Source organism: Cryptomeria japonica, chromosome 1, assembly GCF_030272615.1.
Source record: "Cryptomeria japonica chromosome 1, Sugi_1.0, whole genome shotgun sequence".
Taxonomy (NCBI): domain Eukaryota; kingdom Viridiplantae; phylum Streptophyta; class Pinopsida; order Cupressales; family Cupressaceae; genus Cryptomeria; species Cryptomeria japonica.
In genome coordinates, this window is record NC_081405.1 from 247,952,019 (window position 1) to 247,966,980 (window position 14,962).

The window sequence follows — 14,962 nt, forward strand, 5'->3', positions numbered from 1 at the left end:
CTACCTTTAAAATGTCTTAAATTATGTTATAAGCATATACTTTATCAAAGGTCAAGTCTAATCTTCTTTAAAATTAATAATTTTTCTTCAAATAAAAACATTTTATAATTTTGATCAATACTATTATTGGTACTTGACATATCATATACTATAGCATTTAAAATATAACTTGTTCAAAAAATTGATAAAGTATGAATTTATCATTTGTCTAATTTTTTAATCAATATAACATATAAATTTTAAAAGTATATGATGAATGTTGAATTTAGAATGTTATTCTAGTGCACATTATCAATCAACAATAAATAATAATATTTATTATGTATCAATTGAAAATGAACATAATATAGGATAAATCTGCAAAAATCTTCCAAGGTTAATGTTCCAGCCGTTTGAACTGCGCTCCTTCAACGGAAATGTTTTTTTCAAGGAAAAAAGCAGTACAAAACGGTTAAACAAATGATATGCCAATATAAGATATGATATTCAGTTGTTTTTAAAGCATTTATTGTTGTTCATTTTCTGACTGCTCGCAGAAGTATTTTGCATTTGTTGTTTTTCATATTTGCGGAAGAATTGTGCAAAGATTTGTATGAGAAGTGCTCGAAAAGTCTGAAATAAGGGATAAGGGATAGCAGAGGCCTCTTCATTCTGCCCGACAGATTTAAGCAAATGTGGGCGGCATAGTTTATACATTTGCCAGCACCTTTTTGGCATGGGTATGTAATTTAACGGGCATTGTATTGCATTTTTCTTGTCGAACTTTGCAATAAGCATTGCGTTTGGATTATTGACTGTGTCATTTACTTTTTTTATGTGAATTAAGACTCTGTTAGTAATTTTTTTGTGTGGATTTTTCATTTCTGCATTTCTTTGTTTGAATCCTTGAAGCTTTAATAGTAGTTGTCTGCTTTGTTAGTTTTTGATTGTTGCAGACGCCATAAAAAATAATAAAAGAGTGCTTTATTTTGCTAGTTGAACAAGATTGTTAAATGCTCTGTTTCTGTAGGGACAATGTTATCAAAACAATGTTATCGAATTAGTGTGCCCTAATTATCAAAACAATGTTATCTAATTAGCGTGCCCTGCTGTGAGGTCTACTTCTAGGGCTTTGTCACAGGCTTCCTCTAATTGTATCGTGTCCAGTTTTGTGGGGACTTATTTGTTCACACATACTTTTCTTCTTAATAAAGAAGAATTAGCAAGCCACAATGAGGTCGATCTCTGTCAAACAACCAGGAAAAGACAATAATATCTGTGAACTAACAGAAGGTCGTCCCTTGACACCCAAAAGAGCCATAATGTGTCACCGTCATATGGATGCTTACATATTATCTATAATGAGTTTAGAAAAGCAAGTAGAAGTGACTGCAATCTACTCTTGTCAACCACAGCCCATTTTCTAGTTCAGTTGTCATTACATGCATTGTTTTCCTTTCGAATTTATGGATTTATTTAAGTGATTAATTTTTATGACAAACTAGATTTAGAAAAACAAGTAGATGTGCCTTCCACAAGGCAGACTCTATAATCTAGTCTTGCCAATCACAGGGCCATTTGAAATGCCTCTTTAATTTATGGATTTAGTAAACTGATTAATTTTTATGACAAACCAGGCTTAGAAGAACAAGTAGATGTGCCTTCCACCAGGCAGGTTTTTATGACAAACCAGGCTTAGAAGAACAAGTAGATGTGCCTTCCACCAGGCAGGTTCTGCAATATAGTCTTGCCAACCACAGGGCCATTTTCCAGCTCAATAGTCCGTACAAAGCATTCTTTTTCTTTTTAATTTATGGATTTAATAAAGTAGTTAATTTTTATGATAAACTAGATTTTAAAAAATAAGTAGATGTGCCTTCCACCAAGCAAGCTATGCAATCTTCTCTTGTCAACCACGGGCCATTTGCAGCTCAATGTTAGTACAGGCATTCTTTCCTTTCTAATTTATGGATTTAATGAACTGGTTAATTTTTATGAAATTCTAGGCTTAAAAAACAAGTAGATGTACCTTCCACAATTAGGCTCTGCAATCTACTGCTGTTGTCAACCACAGGGCATTTTGTAGCTCGGTAGTCAGTACAAATATTCTTTTCCTTTCTAATTTATGGATTTAGTAAATTGGTTGATTTTTATGACAAATGGATTTAGTAAAGTAGTTAGTTTTTATGACAAAATAGCCTTAAAAAACAAGTAGATGTGCCTTCCACCAACTAGGCTCTGCAATCTACTCTTGTCAACCACGGGCCATTTTGCAGCTCAATAGTCAGTATAAGCATTCTTTTCCTTTCTAATTTATGGATTTAGTAAACTGGTTAATTTTTATGATGAACTAGGTTTGAAAAACAAGTAGATGTGCCTTCCACCAAGTAGGCTCTGCAATCTATTCTTGTCAACCACAGGCCATTTTGCAGCTCAGTACAAGCATTCTTTTCCTTTCTAATTTATGGATTTAGTAAACTAGTTAGTTTTTTATGAGAAACGAGGTTTAAAAAAAAGTAGATGTGCCTTCCATCAACTAGGCTCTGCAATCTACTCTTGTCAACCACAGGCCATTTTACAACTCAGTAGTCAGTACAAGCATTCTTTTTCTTTCTAATTTAAGGATTTAGTAAACTGGTTAATTTTAATGATTAACTAGGCTTAAAAAAACAATTAGATGTGTCTTCCACCAACTAGGCTCTGCAATCTACTCTTGTCAACTATAGGCCATTTTGCTGCTCAATAGTTAGTACAAGCATTCTTTTCCTTTCTAATTTATGGATTTATTAAACTAGTTTATTTTTATGACAAACTAGGCTTTGGAAAACAAGTAGATGTACCTTCCACCAACTAGGCTCTGCAATCTACTCTTGTCAACCACGGGCAATTTTCGAGCTCAATAGTCATTACAAGCAGTCTTTTCCTTTCTAATTTATGGTTTTAATAAACTGGTTAATTTTTATGACAAACTAGGCTTAAAAAAACAAGTAGATGTGCCTCCCCCAACTAGGCTCTGCAATCTGCTCTTGTCAGCCACAAGCCATTTTGCAGCTCAATAGTCAGTACAAGCATTCTTTTCCTTTCTAATTTATGGATTTAGGGAACTGATTGTTTTTTATGACAAACTAGACTTAGAACAACAAATAGATGTGCATTCCACCAAGCAACCTCTGCAATCTACTCTTGTCAACGATAGGCCATTTTCGAGCTCAATGGTCAGAACAGTCATTCTTTTCCTTTCTAATCTATAGATTTAGTAAACTGATTAATTTTTATGATGAACTAGGCTTAGAAAAACAAGTAGATGTGCCTTCCACCAAGTAGCCTCTGCAATCTACTCTTGTCAACTGCAGGCCATTTTCCAGGTCATAGTCAGTTCAGGCATTCTTTTTGTTTCTAATTTATGGATTTAGTGAACTGGTTGATTTTTATGACAAACTAGATGTAGAACAACAAATAGATGTGCCTTCCACCAACAACATCTTCAACCTGCAGATTAGGCATTTTCTCTTGCAGATCATGCAAACCCTTAGCCTATATTCACATATTTACAGAAAAAAGTGATAAGAAAAGCTACATCTAAATAGAAAAAACCAAAACACAATTACATTAAACCGCTATATAACGAAAGCAAGAACATTGAGGGAAAGGAGTATCCCCATTTACTAAAATAGATTGCATGAGGGAAATTCAGTCCATAGAATTGGAAGATGCAGATAAATAGATGTTTAGAAGTAAGTATCCCAAATGCTTGGGCCTCTTCCTTCTTCCCTTTCAGCTCCTTCATACTGATATGAATCCAGTGGGAAACCCACTTCTACTTAGTACTTTTTTTTCTTCTTGAGCCGATACAAGAACCACCCACCACATACACACCACTACAGAGGCTCTCCATGCCTTTGTGCTATTCATTATAGTAAACCATAGTAGAGTTTAAGATCCAATACAGAGAATGCAGTTATTGCATGAGGATCCCGTTAAGAATTTTTAGAGCACACACAAGTACATAGAGCAAAACATAAAATCAAGATTCAGAAACATTGTCGACAGATCAAAGCTGATTTTTGTATATATGACCATGATCACAAGAACCATCTCTTTTGTATAACCAATGCATTTAGAGAATACATAGATCTAAGCTGTATAAGAATCTTTAACTCAAAGGAGTTCTATAATGCATTCATTTTGACATGTTTATGGTTTACTGGATTTGGATTCATCCCTTTTGGTAGCTAGACTCTTTCATGCTTCTAATTTGATTTTGGGCCTTAGGCTTGTAGCCTCTTTTTGGAGCTTCATTTTTATACTGACTGCATATTCAAGTTGTATTTATCTATTTTAATCATTTGTTGGTACGAATATATATATTTTTTCCTTCTCTTTATCAATCCAAGGGAGGTCACTTGTCCTTTGCAAACATTTATTAGGAAAAAAAACATTTAGAATGGTTGGAATCACTTGCTCACCTGGAACAAAAACATTTCGTGTTTGTAATCCCCATAAGGCTCTACCAGACTTGACGGCTTCGTTTTTAGTGGAGAAGGCTCTCGCATGGTTGTCACACTAGCTCAAGGAGGAAACAATTCTAGCCAACTTGTTTTGCTTCTCTTCATTAAAAGTTTTTGGATCAGATATGGTGTTGGTATTGCTTTCAAATTCTGCCTTAAGCTCATCCACTGTGGCATCGCCAGAGTTATCCTTTCTCTTGATTTGACAGCTGATGTCAGTGAATTCTATTATAATTTGGCCTATCATCTTATTAGCATATTTTAATAACTTATTCTGCTCTCGGACATTCTGTTGAAGGAGGGTGCATTTCCATTTGAGACTTTCTATCTAAACAACGCATTGATTATCCCGAGCATAGTGAATTATCTTCTCTGCAACAACAACATTCATGCTTAGGACTACAACTTCTTGGAGTTTTTTTATCGTTTGAAAGTGTGTAGCCTCTTCTTGCTTAGTAGTTTCAAACTCTGAATTGACACCATCTCTTGCTAGAATTAGATCATTGCGTGCTTTACACATATTGCTGATTAATGGGCCTCCTTTAACTTCAATCTTCTTGATCCACTCTTGGGTAACCCAGCCAAAATGGCTATTAGTTTGTACCTTTGTCACCAATTCTTTATTGGCATCCAATTTTGATGAGTTGGACGACTGTGAAGATGGGCCTAACAATGATCTCAAACAATTAAAAAGTACATTCACTATTGCCTTCAATTCCTCTTTATCAAATTTATCTTTCTTAGTCCTCTCTATTAATTTAGTGGCAGTGACCTGAAAGTTATGCAAATCTGCATCTCGGCTAGGAGGGCCCTTATCAATTTTGGTCATATTGAAATTGGCTACTATGGCCTGATTTGGGTCCTATGTGGTGGGATGAGGTGGTCTAAGTTTTCATCCTCTACTATCCTTGCAATAGTCTTGAGTGTTACATTATCTCTCCATAGCTTCTTAGCCAACTCAATCTTTATTTTCTTAGACAAGGATGTTTCAAGCCAAGACAGAGAAGACAATTTTTGCCACTTTGCATGGAGTCAAGAGTAAACAACAGGGTTCTTTTTACAGGTGGAGTCCTTTCTATATTTTGCAAATTGAAAGGGAAGGGTGTGTTTGACTCACCACCTTTGGGATATCCATCTAAATTGGCGTCTACTTGCTTGTGATTCCCAACTACCCTTTTTCCTTTTCCCTTATCTCCTTCCTGCTCATTATCTTTATCTTTTCTTTGTTTATCCTCTTTCTCCATCTTCGTGTCTGGTATTGAAACCTCTCCACAAGGTTTCTTTGGAGGCTTGTTCTTTTCAAGTGACTCTTCATCACCCCCACTTTCACTTGGTGCAGTTGTTGGTTTTGTTTGAACAGATGGGGTAGAAGAAGTAGCACTCACTAGGCTTGAGTTCTCTTGATTTCTAGTTTTTTGTGACTTCTTGGGAATAGCTTTTTAGGTCTCTGTCTTTTTCTTTGCAAGCCGTATTTTGTGTCCTTTTCAGGACTACGACAGTTCTTGTTTTCAGATCTCTTTGCTCTGGCAAACTCCAATATATAGGAACCAATGGTTGCGTTTGGATGTTGGTTATGTTGATGGAATCAACCAAATCAGATTCATTGTTTTCAGCGCATTCCACATCTCAACCTAATTGGCAATCTATTATTTGCTTCAAACTCAATCTCATCCAATTTCTTTTTTGATCCTCATGGTTGTCTACACAATCTGCCTAGTAATCCTCCAGATGAGAAACATGATTAAATGTAGGGCCTAAGTGCAAGTTGTTTTTAACAAAAAATTTGCTGTCAAAGTGTAGCTTGAGGTGATCATAAGTTGCAGCAGTGTATTTGACAATATCCCTTTCACTATTTAATGCATCTGATTGAGTTTTACAAAGATAATAACCAAAGCCAATAGGGAATTGCAAGTTGTTTTTAACAAACTTTTTGATCACTTTCACTATTTAATGCATCCAATTGAGTTTTTCAAAGGTAATAACCCAAGCCAATAGGGAATTGAATACCAATATTTCTTCTCTCAGCACAACTTTTGTTAACTTCACAAACCTGCCTACATACTTCAATTAGGACAAAGTCGTCTTCTGCATATTTGGGGAGTTTTTGAGGAAAACCATCATATCTGTCTACTCTGATGTAGGTGAATCTTTGAAATTGTATGAAGTAGCTTCTACACTTGGTGACTAAATTGGCTGGTTTTGATGAAATCCTTTTTCCCAAGTCACCTCGCAATTCTCTCACAAGTCTCATGGTGAACACATCGTTCACTCTTCTAAAATTGGAGTAGCTCTTTTCTAACTGCAAATTTGGATAAAAATCATAAATTTGAATGTTGTCATCAAATAACTCCACATGATTTAGACTATGCCAATATCTTGTGCAGGATAGGGCATAGAATAGCTAGGATGACATGTAGAAGAACTTATTAAGAGGAAAGAAAGCGATCATATAATGCAATCTGTCACTAATTAACTTTGCCCAGTCTAGGTATGATTCACCAACATATATAACTTGTATGAAAAAGAACATCCACTCATCCAAATTGAATGTATCAACATCTCCTTGCAGCCTGTGTAACAAAATAATTATGTCAGCTATCTCTCCTTTCATTACGCATTGGAACTTTCTTGTTTTATTATTTTGTTTGATATATGGCATGCCATATACTTTATCATGAAGCATTGAAGCTTTCTTGTTTTATTTTACTTGATCAGGCACTGAATTTTGCAAGATTTATTTCTACTGGTAGACTTTCATTATTTTGAGGTTTTCTCATGACATCATTCCATGCCCTCTAGATTTTTCTATAATAAAACTTCTATGCCATTCCTTTTGTGTCATGAATATTTAATCTCTCCTCAGTGTCATTTAGTGCCCTAAAACTCAAACACCATTTGTTAAGTATAATAAACATTTTTAATCATTTTAATATATCCTAGTTGTATTATATTTATGCTTATAGACATTTGTTTTTGTCTTGTGTTTAAATGTTATGGACTAAAGAAGAGCTAGCCAAATATAACAACACAAATGCTACTCATTCTTTGGGAATTTCAGGTTATCATTTATGCCAATTCCATTTTGTGTTGTTAATTAATTCCAATGCTCCTCATTAGCTACTCCATCATATCTCCCCTCCACCCCTGTTATTTGCTGAGTCAGGCTCTCACCTCAACTTGTCTACATGTAAAGCTAGTCTGGCCCGCTCTAAATCCCAAGCATTCGGGCTAAGCATAAACCATATATACTTTTTCCCTATCTTGATTGTTGTTGTTTTTAATGATTTTGAATTGTTTTTAGTGTTAAGAAAATTCATTTTGAATCACAAATTGTTGCACACATATTGTTTCCATAGTTCAAGACACTTCATCTCCTCCAATTGAGAACATTTAATCTCCTCAAATTGAGGACACTGTTGCTACTTCCAAGTTTAGTGATGCTTCTTTGACAACTTCCAGTGGTTCAATGCTACAAGATTTTCATCATCTTCCTAAGATGGCTCATTGGGACACATCTCTACCAGAATTGCATCTTATTTTTGCAGACTTGGAGAACACTATTAAGGACATTCATCTCCTCTTTCATGATTCCTATGGAGTTGCATCATCTTTTGATGTTATGGGCACATCTTCAGACCCTCTTATTCTCCCTTAGCCTCTTTTTACTAATATCGTGGCAATACCAAATTCTCATTAGTCTAGCTATCACCATACATCCATGGTCATTGTACCTGAATCTTTATGGTACCATATTCATCCTATAAGCATTTGTCACACTTTGACATTTGCTTAGAGATTCTTGACTAGCATCTGAAGGGCTCATCATTATCTTTGAGCTATGATCTGCATTGGTCTTCATCCGATTCTAGATTGCCATCTTCATTATTGTTGCCCTGAACACTTGATTTGACTATGGTACCTTTCAACATCGACATGGAGAAACTTGTGAAAAGTTTAGAGGCTTTCTTCATCTCGAGTTTTCTTTCCTCATATTCCTTTCAGAAGTGAGAAGATAACTTGCATACTTCTGCAATACTATTTCTTCCCAAGCAGAGGAATGTTGTTGGTCACGCTTGGATCAGTTTCAACATTCATTGTCAAGCATCTACCATTATTGTAGGAGATTCTACATCAAGGGGGGGCTGCATTTCGTCGCTCCTCTCATATGGGAATGATTTTTGTTGTTGCATATTGTACTTTTATACCTTATTAAGCTTTGATGTATGGAGCCACTTTTCTCCTCACTTGAGTTGCTTATTGGTGTGTGTTAAAGGTGGCTACTTAGGTGGCATGGTAGGTAGGGCATCTCACTTATATATGTTCCTCTCTCCTACACATTCATTATCCTCACTAATACATCAATCTTCCTTTTTGCTTTGCACTTTGTCTCTCATTTGTTGTTTCTAGTTGCCTAGTGTTCCCGACAATTCTCACAATAATTAGTGTATACAAGGCATATTTTAGTATGAAAGTTGGCAAATAACATAATCAAATTGAGTTTATGTACATACATTCCTAGGAATTGACCATTGTCCTATTGTAATGTTGGGAAATAGGATTTAACGAATTAAACCTAGCTCCACTGATTACATTTGGAAGGAGAATGGATCCACTTGGCTTAATCTCACATCTGAGCACAAGGTGAATTCAGTACTCCTTGGGTTGGGAGTTGAAAATGAGCCACCGAAAGATATAAATTGAATGCAAGATCTATAGGGGGATAAGGATGTGAAATTGATAGTAATCAGCATGCACATATAGTCTCAGATCAGATATGGACATAAAGTATAGATTAGGAAAGAGGAAACAAAAAAGAACCCGTGTCTAAACTATGGACTCGAGAATGTGAGACGATTTTGCTCGAAGCACCCTTGTCCATGAGCTCAAATGCGGACAACATATATCTTTCCAGGATTAGGATGTTGTTTTGAGTGTTTCCTTGAAGTTTTGTTAGAAAATTGCTGGACAAATTTGCCTGAGTGACCTTGTCCTCCAATTTATGCCTCTGCAAAAGCTAAATTTGTCTCTGTTTGCTCTTCCCAAATCTATAACTAATATCTTCTAAATTTGTCAACTGCACACAATAGAAGGAAAATTGTGTTGTTTAATACGCTTAAGTATTTGGTAAAAATTTGATGTATTTACTAATGATCGAGAAGATCATTAAATAGAATTACAAAGATCGATGTTTCTATTTAGAAACAACCGATAACTGAAGCAAGAAAGGAAACTCCTAATATTTACAATATTGTACATAATTAACCATTAAATAATAGAAATAAGGATATTCTAATACCCTCCCTTAATGGATAATTTGTCTACTACACCGAGTAGCCCCCTGAACTTAGCAAACTTATTTGGAAGTAGGGACTTGGTGAGGATATCTGCAGTTTGGTCCTTTGTAGGAACATACTGCAAATCCATCTTCAACCAGCTTGTGGATGAAGTGACAATGAAGCTCAACATGCTTGGTCTGCTCATGGAAGACTAGATTTTTTGCGAGTTTCAACACCCCTTGATTGTCACAAAAGAGGGGTGTAGGACCTGCTTGAGATAGCTGAAAGTTAGAAAGTATCCTTCGAAGCCAAATTGCCTCACAAGTTGCTTTGACTGTTCCTCGATATTCAGCTTCTTACGGCCTGTTGCTAACACCTGTGCCCAAATTGAAGACATATCCGGATGTAGACTTTTTGTCATCAACAGAGCCTGCCCAGTCCAAATCTGTGTAACCAATGCGTTTGGGATCTTTGGTCTGTCCATAGAAGATACCAAAGTCGGAAGTGCCCTTGACATAGTGCAAGATCTGCCTCGTTGAAACCCAATGTTCTGATGTAGGAGCTATCATGAAGCGGGATATGTAACTCACTGCATAGCTCAGATCAAGTCTAGTGGAGGTGGGATATATTAAATTGTCCACTAGTTGCCTGAAATCGGATTCATTCTCAACTGAAGAACCGGATTTGGACAACTTCAAGCCTTTCTCCATAGGTGTAGAGGTAGGTTCGCAATCCTACATTTGGAACTTGTCTACTAGAGCCTTGGCATATTTGGACTGAGAGATGAAGATGCCATGAGGCTATTGCCAAATCTCAACACCTAGGCAGTAGTGCAGAAGCCCAAGGTCGGTCATGCCAAAGGACTGACATAAACTCTACTTGAATCCCTGAATCAAGGATGTCAAACTGCCTGTGATGATCAGATCATCAACATATATAACCAGAATAGTGATATCACTACCATTAGTCTTGACATACAAATTTGAGTTGGAAGGACTCCTCTGGAAACCCTAATCTGTCAGGTACTTATCAATTTTCATGTACCATGCCCAAGGAGCCTATTTTAGGCCATAGAGTGCTTTTACCAATTTGAGCACTTGGTGTTCTTTTCTGACAACCTTGAAACCAGGAGGTTGCGTCATGTAGACCTCTTCGTGTAACTCACCATTTAGGAAGGCACTCTTGACGTCCATCTGATGGACCTTCCAGCCACACTGAGTTGCCATGGCTAGGACTAATCTGATGGTGCTCATCTTTGCAATCAGAGCAAAGGTTTCCTCGTAATTAATGCCTTCACATTGAAAGAAGCCTTTGGCAAAAAGACGAGCCTTGTACTTATCTAAAGTACCATCAACATTGTATTTTACCTCATAGACCCATTTGCATCCAATGGGTTTCTTCCCTGGAGGAAGATCGAACAGAACCCAACTGTTTTTTTTCAGCAAGCTCTAGTGCTCAGTTGCCATAGCTTGTTCCCACTCAGGTATCCCTTTCACCTCTGTGTATGTTTGTGGTTCATACACATTGTGAATGTTGGCCATGAGAGCAAAATTGACATAATCAGGCTGCTTGCTTTTCTTTCGAGTAGTTCTACCCTCGATGAGCTCATCATCATGAAGATCAACAAGTGTCTTAGCCCACCATTTAGGCTGGAGAGTAGAAGTGCCAACATCAAATGCAGGAGGTGGAGTAGGATTGGATTCATCTAACAGAAGATCGGATGAATCCTGAGGAAAGTCAGGTGGTGCAATTGCATGTCTAGGTGATCCTGTAGGAGAAGGAACTGGTGTAGGTGCAGGAGTTGGAATAGCTGGTGCCCTCCCATCAGGTGGACCTAATGGAAGACGGACACCCAAGTTTTTAGCCTTCAAAGGCCGATCCTCGATATCCACAATTGGAGGAGAGCGCTGAAATGGTCCTCTACCCTTGTCAAAAACCACATCACGATTGAAGATGAGACGATCTGTCTCGATGTCAATCAGTTGGTAGGCCTTGTGATTATTACTATAGCCGGTGAGCATGAGTTTTTGGCTCTTGGAATTCAACTTGGTGCACTTAGCGTCAAGGATCCAAACAAAAGTAGTGGAGCCAAAAACCTTCAGGTGACTGATTCTGGGCTTGCGGCTGGCCTGACCAAGCCTCTTCAGGAGTCTTCTTCTTCACAGCCACAATAGGAGATCGATTTAGAAGATAGACTGCAGTGTTAACTGCTTAAGCCCAAAACTTCTTCGAAACACTTGTGTTCAAGCATAGACCGGGCCATTTCGAAAATCGTGCGGTTTCTCTGCTCGACGACACCATTTTGCTAAGGGGTGTAGGGTGTGGTGAGTTGGTGCTTGATGCCATGTTGTTAACAGAAATGGGAGAAAGCAGAAGAACAAAATTCTCCCCCATTATCAAATCGAAGAGTATTTATATGATTACTAGACTCTTTTTCTACTAAAGCTTTGAACTTTTGAAATGCAACAAACACTTCTGATTTTTGATGAAAATACACCCACATTTTTCTACTAAAATCATCAACAAAAAGTAGAAAATACCTGGACCCTGTAACAAGAGTAGCCATAGGTCCACAAATATCAGCATGGACTGGTTGAATTACCTTAGAAGCTCTCCAGGAGTTGCCATCCGAAAAGGGAGTCCAATGCTATTTCGCAGCCTAACATGCTTCGCAAACTCTGAGGTTTTGGGTCTGGATCTCTGACAATCCGATGACAAGATCTTCTCGAACAAGCTGAGAAAGATAATGCACATTTAAGTGCCCATACTGCTGATGCCAGAGTGTACTAATAGAGGAGCGCTTGGCTGCCAGGGCAAGCTCCTGAGAATCACCTGAGTCAACTAGTCTGAAAAGACCATGATCCTCAAGACCCACAACAACAGTTGTCTGAGTCTCCCGATCAATGATACTGCATTGATGTGAGCTGAAGGTCACGTCGAGCTGAGGAGAATGTCTCAGAATTTGACTGACTGAGAGGAGGTTGAGTTCCATTCCTGGAACGTAGTACACATCGAGGAAAATTAATTTCCTCCCTCCAGACTGAATCTGCACATTGCTGTTTCCGACAAGTGTGTACTCTTCCCCGCCTCCAAAAATGATTGAATCTGAGTAAGGCTGAAAATCACTGAACCAATCCCGACAATGAGTGAAGTGGCGAGAGGCACCTGAATCAATATACCAGGCAAAAGATTTGACATGGTCTGTAGATCTTGTAGCCATGAAGGCGTAAAAGGCAGACTCGCTTTGCTCAGTGTGCTCCGCTACATTTGCCTTCGATTGTGAACCACTTTGCCTAGCCAGTCTACCCAAGCGTTTACCACACTCAACTTTCATATGACCATACTTATGGCAGTAATTGCACTGAACATTCTTTTTCTTCGAGCCTTTTGATGACGGAGCAGAGGGTTCCTGCTGAGAAGACTGAAAAGACTAAGATTTGCCTTTATCCTTCTAAAAGGATTTGGCAGCAAATGCTTGTTCTATAGAGGATGAGATGGTACTGTTGCCGAACTATTGCTTCCACCGGTTCTACTGCAGAAGTTTCATGCAGAGGTTAGCAAACTTTAGATCAACACCGGTTGAGGTGATGTTGAGAGTTTCGGCAAAATGCTTGTAGGACTTTGGTAAGCTCTTTAGAGTGATCACGACCATGTCCTCCATAGTTTGACCAATGGCCTCTAACTGATCATGGATGTCTCTGATTTGATTGAGCTGCGCTCATCCATGACAATAGAGAAGAGCATATATTTTTCAAAAAGATGTCTCATGCAGTGTCTTGAGATGCTCCGGTATCTCGGCAATTGTTTTGCCGGAAGGAATCTGAGGAAGCTGATCATCGGTCTCTGAAAGCTTGATGAGCATGACAACTTCACGATTTTGCTCATCCAACTTGGTTTGATCAGGACCATCTACAGAGGGACGTGAGACTTTTCCAAGAACCAATTGATCAATAAGGCAATACCCAAAAATTGTGAGCATCCACTGTTTCTAGGTGTTATAATTTCTACCATTGAATTTTTGACTTCCCTCGGGTAGAATATTTGTCAAAGATGCCATTGAATGATGTCATGAATATCGAGGTAGAAAACTCGTGAAATCGTGTAAACATGACATGTGCAAGAAAACGAAGGTAGAAAATGTGCACAGATTTCAAAGCAGAGTCGGGCACGATGGTGGAAGACCCAAAAATTCTGGCAGTGACCTAGTTGAGGTTTTGAAAAACCCACCAAGAATCTGTAATTGAAATAAAAGTTCAACTTGATCGGAGGGTTCAAAACACTTGTCGAAACTGACAGAGACCCTAAGCGGCAAAAATATGTTGTAGAAATGCAGAAAATTGGAAAGAGATTGGGCGCCAAAATACATAGAGCCAAAAAAAAAAGAAAATCCCATCGAAAATAGTTGCAGAGAGCCAAAACAGATCGCGAAATAAGCCACGACGTGATTTGGTGTAGAGGCACGAAAATGAATCATGCAGAGTCACAGAAGCAGTCGTGGCCAATGAACATAAGACAAAATTGCGAGTAAAGGGTTTGCAAGAAACACGACGACGAAGAAGAAAAAAAATGGGGACAAAAAAGGTCACGCTACACGTACACAACAACATACGACTCTCGATGGCGAATGGAAACAGAATCGCGCAAAAAAATGTGTGCAACGTCGTCGGGAGTCACAAACAAGTCGCATGAATTCAAACGCGAACACCTAGAACACTGGAAAAAACCGATTTCCGAAAGAGAAATTTTTCAAAACTTAAGAAAAATTCACACAAACTTTTTTTTGATAAGTTTTTCCGAAAGAATTTCGGGCTCTGATACCATAATACGCATAAATATTTGGTAAAAATTTGATGTATTTACTAATGATTGAGAAGATCATTAAATAGAATTACAAGATTGATGTTTCAAATTAGAAACAACTAATAACTGAAGCAAGAAAGGAAACTCCTAATATCTACAATATCGTACATAATTAACCATTAAATAATAGAAATAAGGATATTCTAATATTGTTGATAAGGGTTTGCCTAGGTCAAACACGGGGTTTGGAATTAACCCTATAATTGAATTGAAATTGAAATGGAAAACATGCCTTCAAAAGGTCAGAGGCTAGGTCTGGAATTGAAATGTTGAAATTGGAATCTTATGCCTTTATAAAGATGTTTGTCATGTAGAAATGTAAAGATGTGTTCATAATAT